General features: G+C 43.0%; 1 protein-coding gene across 1 annotated transcript in view; it reads right to left on the reverse strand.

The window, feature by feature from the left end:
- The window catches only part of LOC126184352 (cadherin-like and PC-esterase domain-containing protein 1), a 144,384-nt gene that overhangs the window by 107,965 nt on the left and 17,718 nt on the right, over nucleotides 1-18,701 (reverse strand). The window lies entirely within an intron of this gene.

Consider the following 18,701-nt stretch of genomic DNA (forward strand, 5'->3'; position numbering starts at 1 on the left):
GTTGATGTTTCGATGAATGGTTCGCATGCTGACACTTGTTGATGGCCCAGCATTGAAATCTGCAGCAATTTGCGGAAGGGTTCTCTTCAATCGTTGTTGGTCCCGTTTCTGCAAGATACTTTTCCGGCCGCAGCGATGTCGAAGATTTGATGTTTTACCGATTCCATGATATTCACCGTACACTCGTGAAGTGGTCGTACGGAAAATCCCCACTTCATCACTAACTCGGAGATGCTGTGTCTCATCGCTCTTGCGCCGACTATAACACCACGTTCAAACTCACATTAGTCTTGATAACCTGCCGTTGCATAAGCAGTAACCGATCTAACAACTGCGCCAGATACTTGTCTTATGCAGGCGTTTCCGACCGCAGCGCCGTATTCTGCCTGTTTACGTGTATCTGTATTTGAAGACGCATACCTACCAGTTTCTTTGGCTCTTCAGTGTGTGAGCCATGCGCGTACACATTCCCAGTCCAATACAGAGAGTCCTCATTGTAAATGTCAGTAGCTATGACAATACTTTCAAGACCTACAACCTAAAACATAGGGTGTATGCAGTAGATAATAAACAAGAGGTGAACTACTAATAGATCATTTATGTACTGCGTGCGGCCGGCCGGTGTGGTCGAGCGGTTCTAGGCGCTTCAGTCTGGAACCGCGCGACCACTACGGTCGCAGGTTCGAATCCTGCCTCGGGCATGGAAGTGTGTGATGTCCTTAGGTTAGTTAGGTTTAAGTAGTTCTAAGTTCTAGGGGACTGATGACCTCAGATGTTAAGTCCCATAGTGCTCAGAGCCATTTGAACCAATTTTTTTGTACTGCGTGCGCCCGTAGTTTTTCGTTATAAACCTTACTGTTATTTTCATAGCTATAAAGCACAGTTTTTTAGGACTATTTGCAAGGGGTGCTCTTTGGCGAGGCACTCTTGCGAAAATTTAGAGAACCGAGATTTGAGGCCAATTTCAGAGTGTTTCTATTTCCGCCAGCGTACATTTCGCATACGGACCACGAAGATAAGATGCGAGAAATTAGGGCTCGTACAGATGCTTCTAGACTATCGTTTTTCCCTCTTTCTCTTTGCAGGTGTACCAGGTAAGGAAAAGAATAGTAGTGATACGTGGTACCCTTCGCCATGCACCTTATGGTGGCTTGCCAAGTATGTGGAAGCAGAAAATTGTATGTTGCTAGGAGAAATTGTTTCATACTTTTCAGACCATTCTGAAAACTTGTTACATTAAAAATTTCTTTTTATTAAAATATTATTTAATTTTTAGGGTCCACATCCCCTAAAACGGGTAGTAGTTAGTCTTGGCAGCATGTTTACTGCCTACAAGTTGAAATGCATTGTAGTCAGAATCATAATGCCTTGCACATAGTACAGCGTATTTGAAATCACAGATTTGCTGGACTACCTCATTGCTTTTAGCTGCTTGGTATTCTTTGTACTAAGTACTATGACACGTGCAGGGTGTGTTACAATTTGTGTTATACACCTCTAGAGGTTGTAGGGTTCACATTTTACACAGGAACTCATGACCATTAACGTCATCCAATGATGCTATAGAGCGTCAGTGTTATAGGCGGTGGCGACTGTTGCATATTCAGGGAGATTCCGCGATGATGCTACAAACTTTCAAGGATTATGGAGAAGGATAAAAGTATCAATATAAGGTAAGGAAAGGTATGCAACTCTCTGAGGTTGTAGTATGGACCAAGACAACAACAAAAAAAGTCTAGTAAACGTGGGCCCTAAAACGCATAACTGAGGAACTGTGAGCACTTTTCATTTCCTCTGTTGAACAAGTGCTCATAGCTATTAAGGTATGCATATTGGAGCCCGTGTTTGCAATACATTTTTTCTTGTTTTGGTCCATTCAATCACCTCTGAAAGTTATATACCCCACAGTCTTATCAACAACAGTACCGGTACATGTATTCCCCTGTCAGAGGTTCAAAAGGTTCAAATGGCTCTGAGCACTGTGGGACTTAAATGTCAGAGGTGTCCAAACTGTTTTCACTTATAACTTTCGATTTGTCCGTTATCGGTACAGGGAACCTTACCTCAAAATGATATATTTATCCTTCTCCTGCATCCTTGAAAGTTTGAAACTTCACCACGGAATCACCTTCTATATAAAAACATTTACAGGCGCCGGCGGCTATAAGTTTGATGCTCTGTAGCGTCGCTTGATGACGTTTCCGTACATGGGTTTCTATGTAAAATTTGATCTAAGTCCCTTCTGCAACCTCTTGAAATGTGTAACATGAATTGTGAAACACCATGTATATCTGTTTGTGTGATTGCGAAGCGCAGATGAAGTGTGCTTGCGCTGCCACGAATGTGTTAAAGAGTGCGTTTCTTTCTCTGATCTTGATTGCAGTGTTTCTTAGGACGAAATCTAATTGCGTTGTATGAAATGGAGCATCATAAATCGGCAATGAAAGCGCATGTGCCTAGTGATGACTGTACTTCCTGACGAAAGAAGTGAAGCACACAGAAAATATCGCCAGATGCCAATGTAGCTTCGTACACGTACACATCGCCGGCGGATATGCAAAAAGTTAAAGTTACAATTCTCTGTGACAGGTAAAATAGCTACCATAGTTGATTAAAGTTGTTTGTGTTCAGTGTTCTTGCTAGGCCTGATAGTGTACATACTGGGCGTGAACAGCGTATGATGTTGAGTGATCACTGTGAAGAACACGGGTATGTCGCGTTCTTGTGTGAGACAGTTATGAAAGAGTGTTATTGTAGGTCTGCATCTGGTCGGCTGGTTGAATCACGCAATATCCAGTTTTGCTGGTCATTAGGAAATGAAAGTGACCCGATGTGGGACTGCATTGGAACGTGAGGTCAGGCGTACTCGTCGACAAGGTTCCGGTCGAACATGTCTGATCACCCACAACAAGAGACAATGCCGTGTGCACCAAGCAAATGGTAATCCCTTCACATATGCGCCTTCCAACCAAGAACAAGTAATGGAAACCCTGAATTATTCTGTGTCATCCTGCATCATGGTTGGAGACTAGCAGGAGTCGAACCAGGAAATTACCGTCCCATGCATAGGCTGCTATTAATACCACATTGCAAACGGCTGTGTTTGGCATAGTGCTGTGACCGAGAAGCACGGAATACTGATGAATGGCGTCGAACTGTGTTCAGCGATGTATGTGTTAAGGTTCTCCACTACTCCGAATGACCATCGTCGGCGAGTGTGGCGCCGCCTGGGGGAAGTCAGAGTCTTCCATTATATTGGATAGTCGCAGCAGTGTTACACCAGGCATCATAGTGTGGGTCCTATCGGGTATGATTGGAGGTCACGGCTGGTAGTGAATGAGGGAAATCTGCCAGTATGCCAAGGACATCCTGTTGCCTCCCATGCGACAGTATCGTGATGCCATTTTTGAACTGAACATTCCTAGTCCACACACGGGACGTGTTTCTATGAACTGTCAGCGTGATGTGCTACAGTTATTATCCTGGTTTGATGAACAAAATCAAGGTATTCCGGTAGTTTCGTCAGAATATTAATTTCGTCTCCAATTCACGCCAGAAAACGTAGTGACCATATTAATGTCACGTTGAAGTGTCCCAATATATAAGTGTCTACAAATCATAAGTTAGTGCAGAGGAGAGACACTCATTCAATCCTAATTTCCTATAAGAGCTTTCCTATTGTTCATAATTAAATACACTCCTGGAAATTGAAATAAGAACACCGTGAATTCATTGTCCCAGGAAGGGGAAACTTTATTGACACATTCCTGGGGTCAGATACATCACATGATCACACTGACAGAACCACAGGCACATAGACACAGGCAACAGAGCATGCACAATGTCGGCACTAGTACAGTGTATATCCACCTTTCGCAACAATGCAGGCTGCTATTCTCCCATGGAGACGATCGTAGAGATGCTGGATGTAGTCCTGTGGAACGGCTTGCCATGCCATTTCCACCTGGCGCCTCAGTTGGACCAGCGTTCGTGCTGGACGTGCAGACCGCGTGAGACGACGCTTCATCCAGTCCCAAACATGCTCAATGGGGGACAGATTCGGAGATCTTGCTGGCCAGGGTAGTTGACTTACACCTTCTAGAGCACGTTGGGTGGCACAGGATACATGCGGACGTGCATTGTCCTGTTGGAACAGCAAGTTCCCTTGCCGGTCTAGGAATGGTAGAACGATGGGTTCGATGACGGTTTGGATGTACCGTGCACTATTCAGTGTCCCCTCGACGATCACCAGTGGTGTACGGCCAGTGTAGGAGATCGCTCCCCACACCATGATGCCGGGTGTTGGCCCTGTGTGCCTCGGTCGTATGCAGTCCTGATTGTGGCGCTCACCTGCACGCCGCCAAACACGCATACGACCATCGTTGGCACCAAGGCAGAAGCGACTCTCATCGCTGAAGACGACACGTCTCCATTCGTCCCTCCATTCACGCCTGTCGCGACACCACTGGAGGCGGGCTGCACGATGTTGGGGCGTGAGCGGAAGACGGCCTAACGGTGTGCGGGACCGTAGCCCAGCTTCATGGAGACGGTTGCGAATGGTCCTCGCCGATACCCCAGGAGCAACAGTGTCCCTAATTTGCTGGGAAGTGGCGGTGCGGTCCCCTACGGCACTGCGTAGGATCCTACGGTCTTGGCGTGCATCCGTGCGTCGCTGCGGTCCGGTCCCAGGTCGACGGGCACGTGCACCTTCCGCCGACCACTGGCGACAACATCGATGTACTGTGGAGACCTCACGCCCCATGTGTTGAGCAATTCGGCGGTACGTCCACCCGGCCTCCCGCATGCCCACTATACGCCTTCGCTCAAAGTTCGTCAACTGCACATACGGTTCACGTCCACGCTGTCGCGGCATGCTACCAGTGTTAAAGACTGCGATGGAGCTCCGTATGCCACGGCAAACTGGCTGACACTGACGGTGGCGGTGCACAAATGCTGCGCAGCTAGCGCCATTCGACGGCCAACACCGCGGTTCCTGGTGTGTCCGCTGTGCCGTGCGTGTGATCATTGCTTGTACAGCCCTCTCGCAGTGTCCGGAGCAAGTATGGTGGGTCTGACACACCGGTGTCAATGTGTTCTTTTTTCCATTTCCAGGAGTGTATAATTTAGACTGACTGTGCTCTGGATTAAATCCGATTATGGCGAATCATATAACGAGTCGCAGTAATCTCTCTCTCTCTCTCTCTCACCCAGGAAGTGTGGAGGAAACGAAATGAAACTTCATGGGTTGAGAGGGTATGTGATGTTATTTCATTGACTGCAAAATTGGGTCAAATTAACTGAGAACTTGGTAGGATGAACCCACTTATCAGTACTACGTTATGCCTGACACACAGCTGCTGTAACTGGTCCTTGATACAGAGTTTTAACGGTTGGGCATGGATATTGCTATGTATCATAGCTGAGTGTGCTACTCAGCTATGTTAGATTATCGTCACTCGTTAATACTTAATGTGACTTGGACGTAATCAGCTGCATCAGTGTGAACATAGCCTGCTAACTTGAAATGTTCCAAGATTAGTATACACCAATATGTTGCGCCTTCAAAGTAGTTTATCAATTATCGATAACTAATGCTCATGTGATCGCAGAAAAAGGCTGTCAAAGAAAGTAATCAATTAAACAATACTTAAAGGGAGATATATTTGCCATTCTTATGGCTTGAATAGTAAGCTTTCTGACGCAATGTTAGTACTTTCTGTGACTTTGTTATGATGTTTACAGATTTGGATTTGCATTTGTAATTATCTGGGAGGTAGCTTATCAACGATCGATAGCCATTTCTCATTTATTAATAGATAACAGTTTTCAAAGAAGTTAATGAACATGTGAAGGAAGATGTGTCGTGATTATGGTCTGAATAATAAATTTACCGCTACAATGTAAACAGTAGCTTACTTCTCATATTCATCCGTTTGGATTCTGAAAAAAAGTAATCAGTAGATATTCAACAAGTACATTTTGACGTTTTTCCATTTCTTGTGTAAATGACATCTTCTGCCTCCAACAAGAGGTTCTAAATGAAGATATTATTTAATTTCTTTAGATATCAAGTACGGTTCACTGTTTTCCGTTTCTTACACATATCTCCTCATATTTCCAGAAGCTCATAATAGAACTGAAAACTATCGAAAGTTTATTAATTCTCCTCCATATTGTTCTAACTTGACTTTATGCATTGATTAATATCTACAGGATTTTTATAGTTTCACTGTCAAAAGTATTTTCCTCAAGAAAGGGGATCTGTAACGTATTTTATACGAAAAGAAGCTAAGTCTTTTGTTACATTTACGCCAGTGACGGTACCCTAACTGAAGCCCGAAAGTAAATTACTAGATATCAAACGGCTCCTCTTACTCATCTTTAAGAAGTTAGCTCCGCAGAGTAAAATTTCACGTTTGGATATTGACAGTTTATTAATAAGACTGCCTTTTTGCCTTGCCGTATGTCGATATTATGATTCTGATTTGTCCGTATTCAATTTTTGGTACTAGTGATGTTGTTAAAAAGTGTAGACAGACAGAAAATGTACTCGAAAAGTCTGACAGGCTGATTTTTGTCTAATTTGTTGACTAATATCACTCGTGCTAATCCTCCTCAGAGTGGCCCCAAGTGTCTTTCTGTGTACTTCTCTACATCTGAGCATGAAGTACCTGCGTCTGATTCCAATCTATTTTATATTTGAATTGTATGTATATTGTGATTTCATCGAAGTTCAGAGATGTTTGAATGTGTCTAGGAAAACCGCGAAATTGTTTTCAAATATATCTGATGAAATGATGGAGGGTGAGAACTGTTTGTCCCTTACTTTTTGCCAATTTCTGGTTGTATGTGTAGCTTACTATAACGATATAAGTCGATTTTGTGGAAAAAATTTTAAAAAAAGTTTTTTTCTTATTTTTTGGACTCAAACGGTTAATGTTGCGTCCTCGGACCTCAGAATATACAGTACATAGTTATACACAAATAGTGCATCCAATTTCAAGGCCACCCTCTAACGAGGCGCAACGTAGTTATGGTCAGAGACCATAGAGGGCGTACGCCACACGAACTACGTTATGCTTCCACCTAACGTCACGCAAATATTTCCCAAGTCAACATCCATCCGCCAAACAGGACTGTTAGCGGACTCACGTCTCCACTCAGTGTCTTAACAGTTACTTGACTGTATCGACACAGAACCTACAGTCCAGGTCCAAAAGAGCACTACCGGTTTTTCTGCTAGTTACATTAGTCATCATTCATTGGATTCAGGACTAGACCAGTATTTTATGTATTGTATTGTATGTTAACCGGGGGCCTAGAAACGACGAAGAGGCTCCGTCCCAGTTGCAGCCGCAGTGGTCCACAACCCCATGACGACTGCCACAGTCGACTTCCCCACACCGAACCCAGGGTTATTGTGCGATTCGGCCCCCGGTGCACCCCCCAGGGAACGTCTCACACCAGACGTGTGTAACCCCTATGTTTGCATGGTAGAGTAATGGTTGTGTACGCGTACATGTAGAACTTGTTTGCGCAGCAACCACCGACATAGTGTAACCGAGGCGCAATAATGGGAACCAGCCCGCATTCGCCGTGGCAGATGGAAAACCGCATAAAAACCATCCACAGACTGGCAGATTCACCGGACCTCGACACACATCCGCCGGGCGGATTCGTGCCGGGGACCAGGCACACCTTCCTGCCCGGAAAGCCGTGCGTTAGACCGCACGGCCAACCAGGAGGGCCGGACTAGACCAGTACTCAAAGTTATACTAGCGCAAATGAACTTTTAACAACTTTACCACGCATTACCTTCACACTCAAGACACGTAAGACGTACATTCTCTTAATAAATTATTTTAAATTGCAGTTAATTTGTGTTCTCTTCAGTTTTGCCGTAGTTCGCCTAAACCTATTTGGCCCAGTGACGAGGCTGTACATTTTCTGGGTGCAAAAAAGCCATAATAATAACAGCAACTACTTTCGGTAGTAGGAGTTTCTCTTTTTGCCACATTCATGTTCGGCACCATCCCTGTTTTATGTATAAAACAGATAAAAAAATTAACTTATTCTTCCATGCAAACTAAAAGTTTGATCGCTCTTCACAGCTAGATATCTTAATTTTTGCAAATAAAATTATTGATATTTTAAAAACTTCGGTATGAAAACGCTCTTCCTGGTCCTACGGAGTGCATTAGGAAACCAGGCACGTGGTTGATAACCATCGAATTTATCTGTGAATTTCCAGATAATACAATCGAAGAGAGGCGATTAAGAACTTTTTGAACACTTCGAATGTCGAATACTTACGGAGTCGTTGTGGTTGTGGTATCGTGGGTGAAATGAGCCACGTGCTATGAACACGACCATTGTTCTGCTCTCTGCTGACGAGTGACAATCATGTCTATGGTGGTGAGACTTGTTCTGGTAATGAAGACTAATTTCTTTCTCATTCTCGATCAAATAAAATTTTGGTCATAGCAAATGAATCTGTGTGCTGTGGTATCCTGTAACTGGTACTTTCTGCAGGAATGTTGATAAGATTGTTTGGGCGTAAGATATCGAGGTCTTATGCATGCTCCTGTTTTAAAATGTAATGTGACGTGCACATACACAAACACACACACACACACACACACACACACACACACACACACACACACAAATTAAAAATAATTACTATTTAAGTGGGATGTAGCGAAGAAGAGAAGATGGACTTTGAAAATGTGTTAGAAAACCATATAGAGAGTGCTAATATAGTGATGGGAGATTTTAATGCACAGGTAGGCAAAGACAGAAAGGGATTTGAGCAAGTATTGGGATGTTTTGGATATGGAGGTAGAAATGAAGAAGGGGAAAGACTCCTGGATTTGTGCCAGAGAAATGGAATGAAAATAGCAAACAGCTGGTTTATGAAGAGAGAAAGTCATGTTATCACCAGATACAGTTGGGATGGAAGAACGAAGAGTGTAATTGATTATATTCTAGTAGATAGGGAATGGGGAGAGAAAGTAACAAATGTGAAGGTAATTCCAAGTGTGAGTGCTGATGGAGACCATAGATTACTGGTGGGACAATGGAAAATGAATCAGTGTGTGAAAAATAGAAAACAGAAGAAAGTGACGAGGATACGGGATTGGAAATTGAAGGAGAGTGAATGTGCTGAGAAGTACAGAGAATTAATAACACAAAAATTTCCAAAAGAAGTTTTCTGCGATGTAGAAAAAGAATGGAGTTTATTCAAAGACACTTTAGTCGAAGCAGCACAAAAAGTATGTGGCAGAACATCTGGAAAGTAAAAAATAAGACAGACAAGTTGGTGGGATGATACCACAATCCAAGCAGTTAGAAGAAAAATGGAGCATGGAGAAAATGGTGGAAAACTAAAAATGACGAAGACCATAAAAGATATATAGAGGAAAAGAAGAAGTGCAAAGAAATAGTGGAAACAGCAAAGAAAAAGGCATGGGAAGAGTTTACAAAAAAACTTGAAGAAGATGTGAAGAGCAATAAGAAAATGTTCTATAAAATGATGAAAAATAAAAGGAAGGCTTCTGAAGTACCAGTAAAGATGGAAACAGAGGACGGTACCATTATTGAAGATCCAGGGAATATAAAAGATCTCTGGAAAGAACATTTTAAGAAGCTGTTAAACGCTGAGGACCAGGTACATGAGGAAACAACAAATAATGGAGAAATTGAGAGAAGTTGGGAAGCAGAATTAGGACAAATTACACAGGAAGAAATGGAAAAAGCTGTGAAGAAGATGAATGGGGGGAAAGCCCCAGGACCTGATGAAGTATCAGTGGACATGATAAGAGCAGCAGGTCCAGTGGGAATGCAGTGGCTGTATAGAGTACTATCAAGCGTGTGGAGAAATAGTAAAATACCTGGCTACTGGAGAACAGGAGACATTGTTCCCATCTTCAAGAAAGGCAATAAAAGACTTTGTAAAAACTACAGAGGAATAACCCTCATGAGTCATACAGCCAAGATTTTTGTAAGAATTTTACTAAATCGAATAAGTGAAAAAATAGAAAAGGAGCTGAGTGAAGAACAGCATGGGTTTAGGAAAGGAAGGAGCACAATCGACCTGATATTTTCTATCCGTCAACTGATGGAAAAAAGTTGGGAGTATAACAAAAGGGTGATAATGGTTTTTATAGACATAGAAAAGGCATATGACTCAGTTGACAGGGAAAGACTCTGGGAAGAACTGAAGAAGATAGATATAGAAGATGGATACATTAATGTTATAAAGACAATGTACAGAGGCCACAATTGTAGAATTAGAACACCATTGGGGAACTCTGAATACTTCGAAATAAGACAAGGACTTAAGCAAGGAAGTATTCTATCTCCTGCGCTTTTTAATGTTGTGATGGAGGGAATGAATAGGGCAGTTAAAGATATAGTAAAAGAAAAAGACAAAAAGATGATTTTTGCAGATGATATGGTAATATGGGGTGATAAAGAGGTAGATGTACAGTTACAGCTTGATGCGTGGAAGGAAATAATGAAAAGGTATGGATTAAGAATAAATAAAGGTAAGAGTGAAGTAATGGTATTTGGAAGAGAGAAAGGAATCAATGGAAATATTACCTTGAATGGAGAACCCCTCAAAGTGGTAGAAAGTTTCACTTATTTCGGGAGTGAAATATCTAGGGATGGAAGAATAACTAACGAAATTAATAGGAGGTTACAGAAGGGAGGCAATTTCTACCAAACAATAAAACATCTGATTTGGAATAATGAAGTTTCAGAAAGAGCAAAACTCCTGATGTATAAGAATTATTACTTCCCTATGGTCACCTATGGTGGAGAAACATGGACAATGAAAGAAAGGGACTGGAGCAGACTGCAAGCAGGGGAAATGAAATTTCTCAGAGCAGTTAAGGGAAAAACAAGAATGGACAGAGTAAGGAATGTAGAGATTAGAAAGGACCTCAAACAAGAAAGTATGAGAGAAGAAATTGAAAGAAAGAGATTAAGATGGTATGGGCATGTTAAGAGGATGCATGGGCAGAGACTCCCCAAAATTATGGAAGAACTAAAGATGGATGGGAAACGACCTAGAGGGTGCCCAAGAACACGGTGGAAAATGGGAGTGAGGATATCTGTTGAAAGGAGAGGTGTGACCTGGCAGCAAGTGGAGGAAGAAAAGTAGTGGGAGGACCGAGCCAAATGGAGAGGACTCGTCAGCACCCAGACCCGGCAGTAGCTGGAGCGGGATTCGGATATAGATAGATAGACTATTTAAGTTGATAAAAGATTACTTTAAAATATAAACAAATCCAAAGAAAAATCGACTGAAATTCTACGTGTGATAATTGTGATTGCCTGATAAGTAGGTAAAAATGGGTGAGCCAGCCATTAAAGCCTTTGTAACAGAGGGCAGGACTCCACGTACAATAGCTGATGCCCTCTGATCCACATATAAAATGCACTGTATTACCGTAAAATGTGTTTTATGGCCAGACGTATGCTATAGGCATTACAGACTGGGAGATCTTCCAAACGGGGTTATAAGCCATGCATTAATTGGCAATGTCCTAATTACAAGTTTATCAGAGTGATTTCCACTCATAGGAATGACTGGCATGAGATACCCCACGGCTGGATATTTGGTCACCTACAGCAGCTTATAGTCCCTGAGACGTTTCCACTGCTCCTCGCACAGCTGCATGGCTGTTTGACCCTAAAGCAAGATGTTAGCCTGCAGGTGAATGGTACATCGATTAACGTTCAGTCTTCTTGGCTGGTATATATTCCTGCAAGGAAGTTCTGTTGTTAGAGTGCTGTTACGTAACTTCTTTCTTGTGGAGAGCGTGTGAGGAATGAAATGCTCTATGCATTGATGGTGTGCTTGTAGGTGTTCAGCCGAGTTGTTCCCATTGTATGAGCACTGTTTCGACTATCTCCCTTATGCTGCAAGTTGCTCTGTTATTGAAGATTTACTTGATTCATTTAGTCTGGTGTGTCGCTTTGTTCCCTGAATCTCTCCTCGACCCCCATTCAAGGAACACCAATGACGCACCCAACTAAAACACCTAAGGCAGGGCTCTCCACGGTATGCCAAACTTCACGCGTGCAGTGTGTATGGGCCGCAGGAGGGCCAAGCCCGGCCTGTCATTCTGCTTTGCTCGGTCCCACTCGGAAGTACCCGAAACAACCCGACATTTAATTTAACATTGCGGTACAGCATTTTTCTGTCGGCACAACTCTTTGAGTTCGGCAGAATCGTGGTGTCAGCGCTATTTACTCCTCGCTATTTGTTCGTGCGGTTAACGCAGAACAAGGAATCAGCGAGTGTAAAGCGGTTACTGCATCGAATATTTTAGCCGTAAATAGAAATATTAAAAAAGGTAGGAAGATTTTCCTGTTTAGCAAAAGTGACAAAAAGCAAATAACAGAGTAACTGACGGCTCAACACAAAAGTTTTGTCTCAAGTACAGATAGTGTTGAGGATCAGTGGACAAAGTTCAAAACCATCGTACAATATGCGTTAGATGAGTATGTGCCAAGCAAGATCGTAAGAGATGGAAAAGAGCCACCGTGGCACAACAACCGAGTTAGAAAACTGCTGCGGAAGCAAAGGGAACATCAAAGCAAACATAAACATAGCCAAAGCTTTGCAGACAAACAAAAATTACGCGAAGCGAAATGTAGTGTGAGGAGGGCTATGCGAGAGGCGTTCAATGAATTCGAAAGTAAAGTTCTATGTGCTGCCTTGGCAGAAAATTCTAAGAAATTTTGGTGTCAAAGCGGTAGGTGGATCAAAACAAAATGTCCACACACTCAGTGACCAAAATGGTACTGAAACAGAGGATGACAGACTTAAGGCCGAAATACTAAATGTCTTTTTCCAAAGCTGTTTCACAGAGGAAGACTGCACTGTAGTTCCTTCTCTAGATTGTCGCACAGATGACAAAATGGTAGATATCGAAATAGACGACAGAGGGATAGAGAAACAATTAAAATCACTCAAAAGTTCGATTTTACACAGAGTACGCGAAGCAACTTGCCCCCCTTCTTGCAGCGGTGTACCGTAGGTCTCTAGAAGAGCGTAGCGTTCCAAAGGATTGGAAAAGGGCACAGGTCATCCCCGTTTTCAAGAAGGGACGTCGAATAGATGTGCAGAACTATAGACCTATATCTCTAACGTCGATCAGTTGTAGAATTTTGGAACACGTATTATGTTCCAGTATAATGACTTTTCTGGAGACTAGAAATCTACTCTGTAGGAATCAGCATGGGTTTCGAAAGGGAAGGTCGTGTGGAACCCAGCTCGCGCTATTCGTCCACGAGACTCAGAGGGCCATAGACACGGGGTCACAGGTAGATGCCGTGTTTCTTGACTTCCGCAAGGCGTTTGATACAGTTCCCAAAAGTCGTTTAATGAACAAAGTAAGAGCATATGGACTATCAGACCAATTGTGTGATTGGATTGAAGAGTTCCTACATAACAGGACGCAGCATGTCATTCTCAATGGTGAGAAGTCTTCCGAAGTAAGAGTGATTTCAGGTGTGCCGCAGGGGAGTGTCATAGGACCGTTGCTATTCAAATATACATAAATGAACTTGTGGATGACATCGGAAGTTCACTGAGGCTTTTTGCAGATGATGCTGTGGTATATCGAGAGGTTGTAACAATGGAAAATTGTACTGAAATGCAGAAGGATCTGCAGCGAATTGACGCATGGTGCAGAGAGTGGCAATAGTATCTCAATTTAGACAAGTGTAACGTGCTGCGGATACATAGAATGATAGATCCCTTATCATTTAGCTACAAAATAGCAGGTCAGCAACTGGAAGCAGTTAATTCCATAAATTATCTGGGAGTACGCATTAAGAGTGATCTAAAATGGAATGATCATATAAAGTTGATCGTCGGTAAAGCAGATGCCAGACTGAGATTCACTGGAAGAATCCTAAGGAAATGCAATCCGAAAACAAAGGATGTAGGTTACAGTACACTGCTTGAATACTGCTCAGCTGTGTGGGATCCGTACCAGATAAGGTTGATAGAAGAGATAGAGAAGATCCAACGGAGAGCAGCGCGCTTCGTTACAGGATCATTTAGTAATCGCGAAAGCATTACGGAGAAGATAGATAAACTCCAGTGGAAGACTCTGCAGGAGAGACACTCAGTAGCTCGGTACGGGCTTTTGTTAAAGTTTCGAGAACATACCTTCACCGAAGAGTCAAGCAGTATATTGCTCCCTCCTACGTATATCTAGCGAAGAGACCATGAGGATAAAATCAGAGTGATTAGAGCCCACACAGAATCATTCCGACAATCCTTCTTTCCACGCACAATACGAGACTGGAATAGAAGGGATAGCCGATAGAGGTACTCAAGGTTCCCTCCGACACACACCGTCAGGTGGCTTGCGGAGTATGGATGTAGATGTAGATGTAGAAAGGACATTCACATGTCCAGTGGCTGTTTGCACAAAAAGAGGCAGTCTAACGATCTATCGTCACAGTCCTTTAAAATGAATGGGATTAACAGAAGACAGGGATGAGAAATTTCAATTCACATAAGTGACGGGTACTGCTTATTTGCTAGGAAACATCATTATAGTACCACGCAGAAAGAATTTAAGCCTTTAGATGATAATGAAAGAGTAAAAAGTTTGTGATCGACAGACGAGATTCATCATTCTGTACATCAAGAAATTTGCAGGTATATATCGTTCGAAAAAATTGGTACAAATAGTAAAATTCCTGAAGTTGCATTCATTATTCCACTTTCAGTTGCAACAGTTTTCAACGGAAATGAACGAAAAGGGTATAGAGACTTCACGTATTACTGCATAGTGCGGTGGTTACGTCACAAACGGCATGTCTGGAACGATTTTTCGATTTAAATCTCGCTATTGTTGAATTTATGAAGGAAAACGAAAATTAGAACATCCCGACTGGATTGCAGACTTCGTATTTTAAGTAGACTTGACTGCACTCTACCCTAAGTAAGTCATTGCAAGTTAACTTCTTTCTGATTTGATAGAGATTGATTTAAAAAGATCATCGCGTTGTGGAAGGGACACATTCTGACAAAGACAATACAGTTTCCTAAGCACACTGGCGTTAAAGAAAGTGCGAGGTTTGAACAATTAATCGTGGACTTCCAAGAATTACAGCGATAGTTTCGTAAAGGTTTTGAGGACGCTTTCAATTTAACACCTGTGTCCGAGCTGTTTTTGAGACAGTTTACCGTTTCAATTGAAAGCGCCCCTGGGCTTGTGCAGATGTAACTGACTGACCTCATAGGTAATTCCAGTTTTAATTAAAAATCCTTTTACGTCAAAACTGTCCAGAATGTCTACATTGCTTTTCACAGGTAGATTTTCCAAATCTTCATAATGAAGTTGCCGTACTGCTACAATATTTCGATCGACATCGTGTGAAACCCAGATCGCTCTATTCGTCCACGAGTCTCAGAGAGCCATAGACATGGGTTCCCAGATAGATGCCGTGTATCTTGACTTCCGCAAGGCATTCGATACAGTTCCCCACAGTCGTTTAATGAACAAAGTAAGAGCATATGGACTATCAGACCAATTGTATGATTGGATTGAAGAGTTCCTACATAACAGAACGCAGCATGTCATTCTCAATGGAGAGAAGTCTTCCGAAGTAAGAGTGATTTCAGGTGTGCCGCAGGGGAGTGTCGTAGGACCGTTGCTATTGACAATATATATAAATGGCATTGTGGATAACATGGAAAGTTCACTGAGGCTTTTTGTGGATGATGCTGTAGTATATCGAGAGGCTGTAACAATGGAAAATTGTACTGAAATGCAGGAGGGTCAGCCACGAATTGACGGATGGTGCATGGCATGGCAATTGAATCTCAATGTTGACAAATGTAATGTGCTGCGAATACATAGAAAGAAACATCCTTTACCATTTAGCTACAATATAGTAGGTCAGCAACTCGAAGCAGTTAATTCCATAAATTATCTGGGAGTAGGCATTAGGAGTGATTTAAAATGGAATGATCATATAAAGTTGATCGTCGGTAAAGCAGATGCCAGACTGAGATTCATTGGAATAATCCTAAGGAAATGCAATCCGAAAACAAAGGATGTAGGTTACAGTACACTTGTTCGCCCACTGCTTGAATACTGCTCACCAGTGTGTGATCCGTACCAGATAGGTTTGATAGAAGAGATAGAGGAGATACAGCGGAGAGCAGCGCGCTTCGTTACAGGATCATTTAGTAATCGTGAAAGCGCTACAGAGATGATAGATAAACTCCAGTGGAAGACTCTGCAGGAGAGACACTCAGTAGCTCGGTACGGACTTTTGTTGAAGTTTCGAGAACATATCTTCACCGAGGAGTTAAGCAGTATATTGCTCACTCCTACGTATATCTCGCGAAGAGACCATGAGGACAAAATCAGAGAGGTTAGAGCCCACACAGAGGCATACCGACAATCTTTCTTTTCACAAACAATACGAGACTGGAATAGACGGTAGAACCGACAGAGATACTCAGAGTAACCTCCACCACACACCGCCAGGTGGCTTGCGGAGTATGGATGTAGATGCAGATGTAGAAGGACATTATGAAACTAAATAAGTCACGTTTACGTGGCCACTTGAGTCCTAAACTCTGTGGAATTGTCTGCATCTCTCTGTACTCCGACAATTTGAACCAGATAAAAATTATATTACGTCTTCAGCGCGCCAAAATTATTAATTAATACTGAAAACTTGTCCTGCTTGTGATCTGTGTTGTTTGAGAAATGTGAAATATAAAATCAAGTCATATGAGGTACGACTGTACTGATATTTAAACTGCTACGGCCGCAGGTTCGCATCCTGCCTCGGGCACGGATGTGTGTGATGTCCTTAGGTTAGTTAGTTTTAAGTAGTTCTACGGTCTAGGGGACTGATGACCTAAGATGTTAAGTCCCATAGTGCTCAGAGCCATTTGAACCATTTGAACATTTAAACGCGGCGTGTTTGATGTTTTCCACTCTTCCCCTCCACGGTGAGGGAAATGTGAAACAAGGCTGAGCGCTTTGGCACTCGGGCATGGGCATGGTCCGAAAGCCGAAATCCTGGCCACCAATGGACTAAGCCAATCAGCTGTCGTTGAGCACTGCCTAGAACATAATTACGATACGAATTTCGGTGAGATCAGTATTGTGGTACAAGCGCCAAGTTACTGGTAAAGCATATTTAAGCGTCTGTCGAACTAAAGATGTTGGAAAAGCTAATTAACAGAGACAGAGGTTTCAATATGAACGAAGCTTGGACTGATGCACCCAGTTCATTAACATGTCGCCGGCCATCATCCAGCAGAACTGGAAAAGGTGGGGCTATGTGTGTTTCAATAAACATCAGCGACAGTAATGTAAAACAAAAGAACATCAGAAGTCGTGAAATGATAATTAAGTGAAGACCTTAAGCTGCCGACAGGCGTTGATATACATTAACGGTGACAGCTGAAAATGTGTGTCCTGGCCAGCGCTCGAACCCGGGATAATCTGGTTACATGACAGACGCTTTATCCATCTGAGCCACCTAGGGCACAGCGCACAGTGCGACTTCAGGGATTTATCCCTTGCACGCTCCCCGTGAGACCTACTTTCCCAACTTAATGTTCACACACTACATTCGTAGTGCCCCTGCCCATGACACTCATCACTCGCGGCAGGGAATCTTACCAAGTCCCGTCAGAGTTCGGGCAATGCGTGTGCATCCAGCACAGATGAAGAAGGTCAATGGCCGGTTAGTCTTAACTATATGAAGATGGTATCTGTTCTTTCGGACATGTCCGAATGAACATATACCATCTTCTTATAGTTAAGGCTAACCGGCCATTGACCTTATTCTTCTGTTCTTGCCCGAACTCTTACGGGACTCGGTAAGACTTTTCAAATGGTTCAAATGGCTCTAAACACTATGGGACTTGACATGTGAGGTCATCAGTCCCCTAGACTTAGAACTACTTAAACCTAACTAACCTAAGAACATCACACACATCCATCCGCGAGGCAGGATTCGAACCTGCGACTGTAGCAGCAGCGCGGTTCCGATCTGAAGCGCCTAGAACCTCTCGGCCACAGCGGCCGGCGACTCAGTAAGATTGTCTGCCGCGAGTAATGAGTGTAATGGGCAGGGGCAATACGAATGTAGTGTATGGACATTAAGTTGGGAATGTGAGTCTCACGGGGAGAATGCAAGGGATAAATCCCTGCAGTCGCACTATTCTCTGTGCCTTCGGTGGATCGGATGGATAGAGTGTCTGCCATGTAAGCAGGAGATCCCGGGTTCGAGTTCCGCTCGGGGCACACATCTTCAACTGTCCCCGTTGATGTATATCAACGCCTGTCGACAGCTTAGGGTCTTCATTTAATTATTATTTCATTCTAAAAGAGCTTGCATGGTCACCGATGGTATCTGTTCTTTCGGACATGTCCGGAAGAACAGATACCATCTCCATATCAATGGGCGTAGTGGGCGTCGTGAGAAGGTCTCAGCAATAAATAGCGGCGCGAGAGCAACAGTTGTTCAAAGTCTGGCTGGGTTCCAGGCAGGGTGTACACGTAACAACACAACTCAAATGTTCAAATGTGTGTGAAATCGTATGGGACTTAACTGCTAGGGTCATCTGTCCCTAAGCTTACACACTACTTAACCTAAATTATCCTAAGGACAAACACACAAACCCATGACCG

The sequence above is a fragment of the Schistocerca cancellata genome, chromosome 4 (assembly GCF_023864275.1).
Source record: "Schistocerca cancellata isolate TAMUIC-IGC-003103 chromosome 4, iqSchCanc2.1, whole genome shotgun sequence".
Lineage (NCBI taxonomy): Eukaryota > Metazoa > Arthropoda > Insecta > Orthoptera > Acrididae > Schistocerca > Schistocerca cancellata.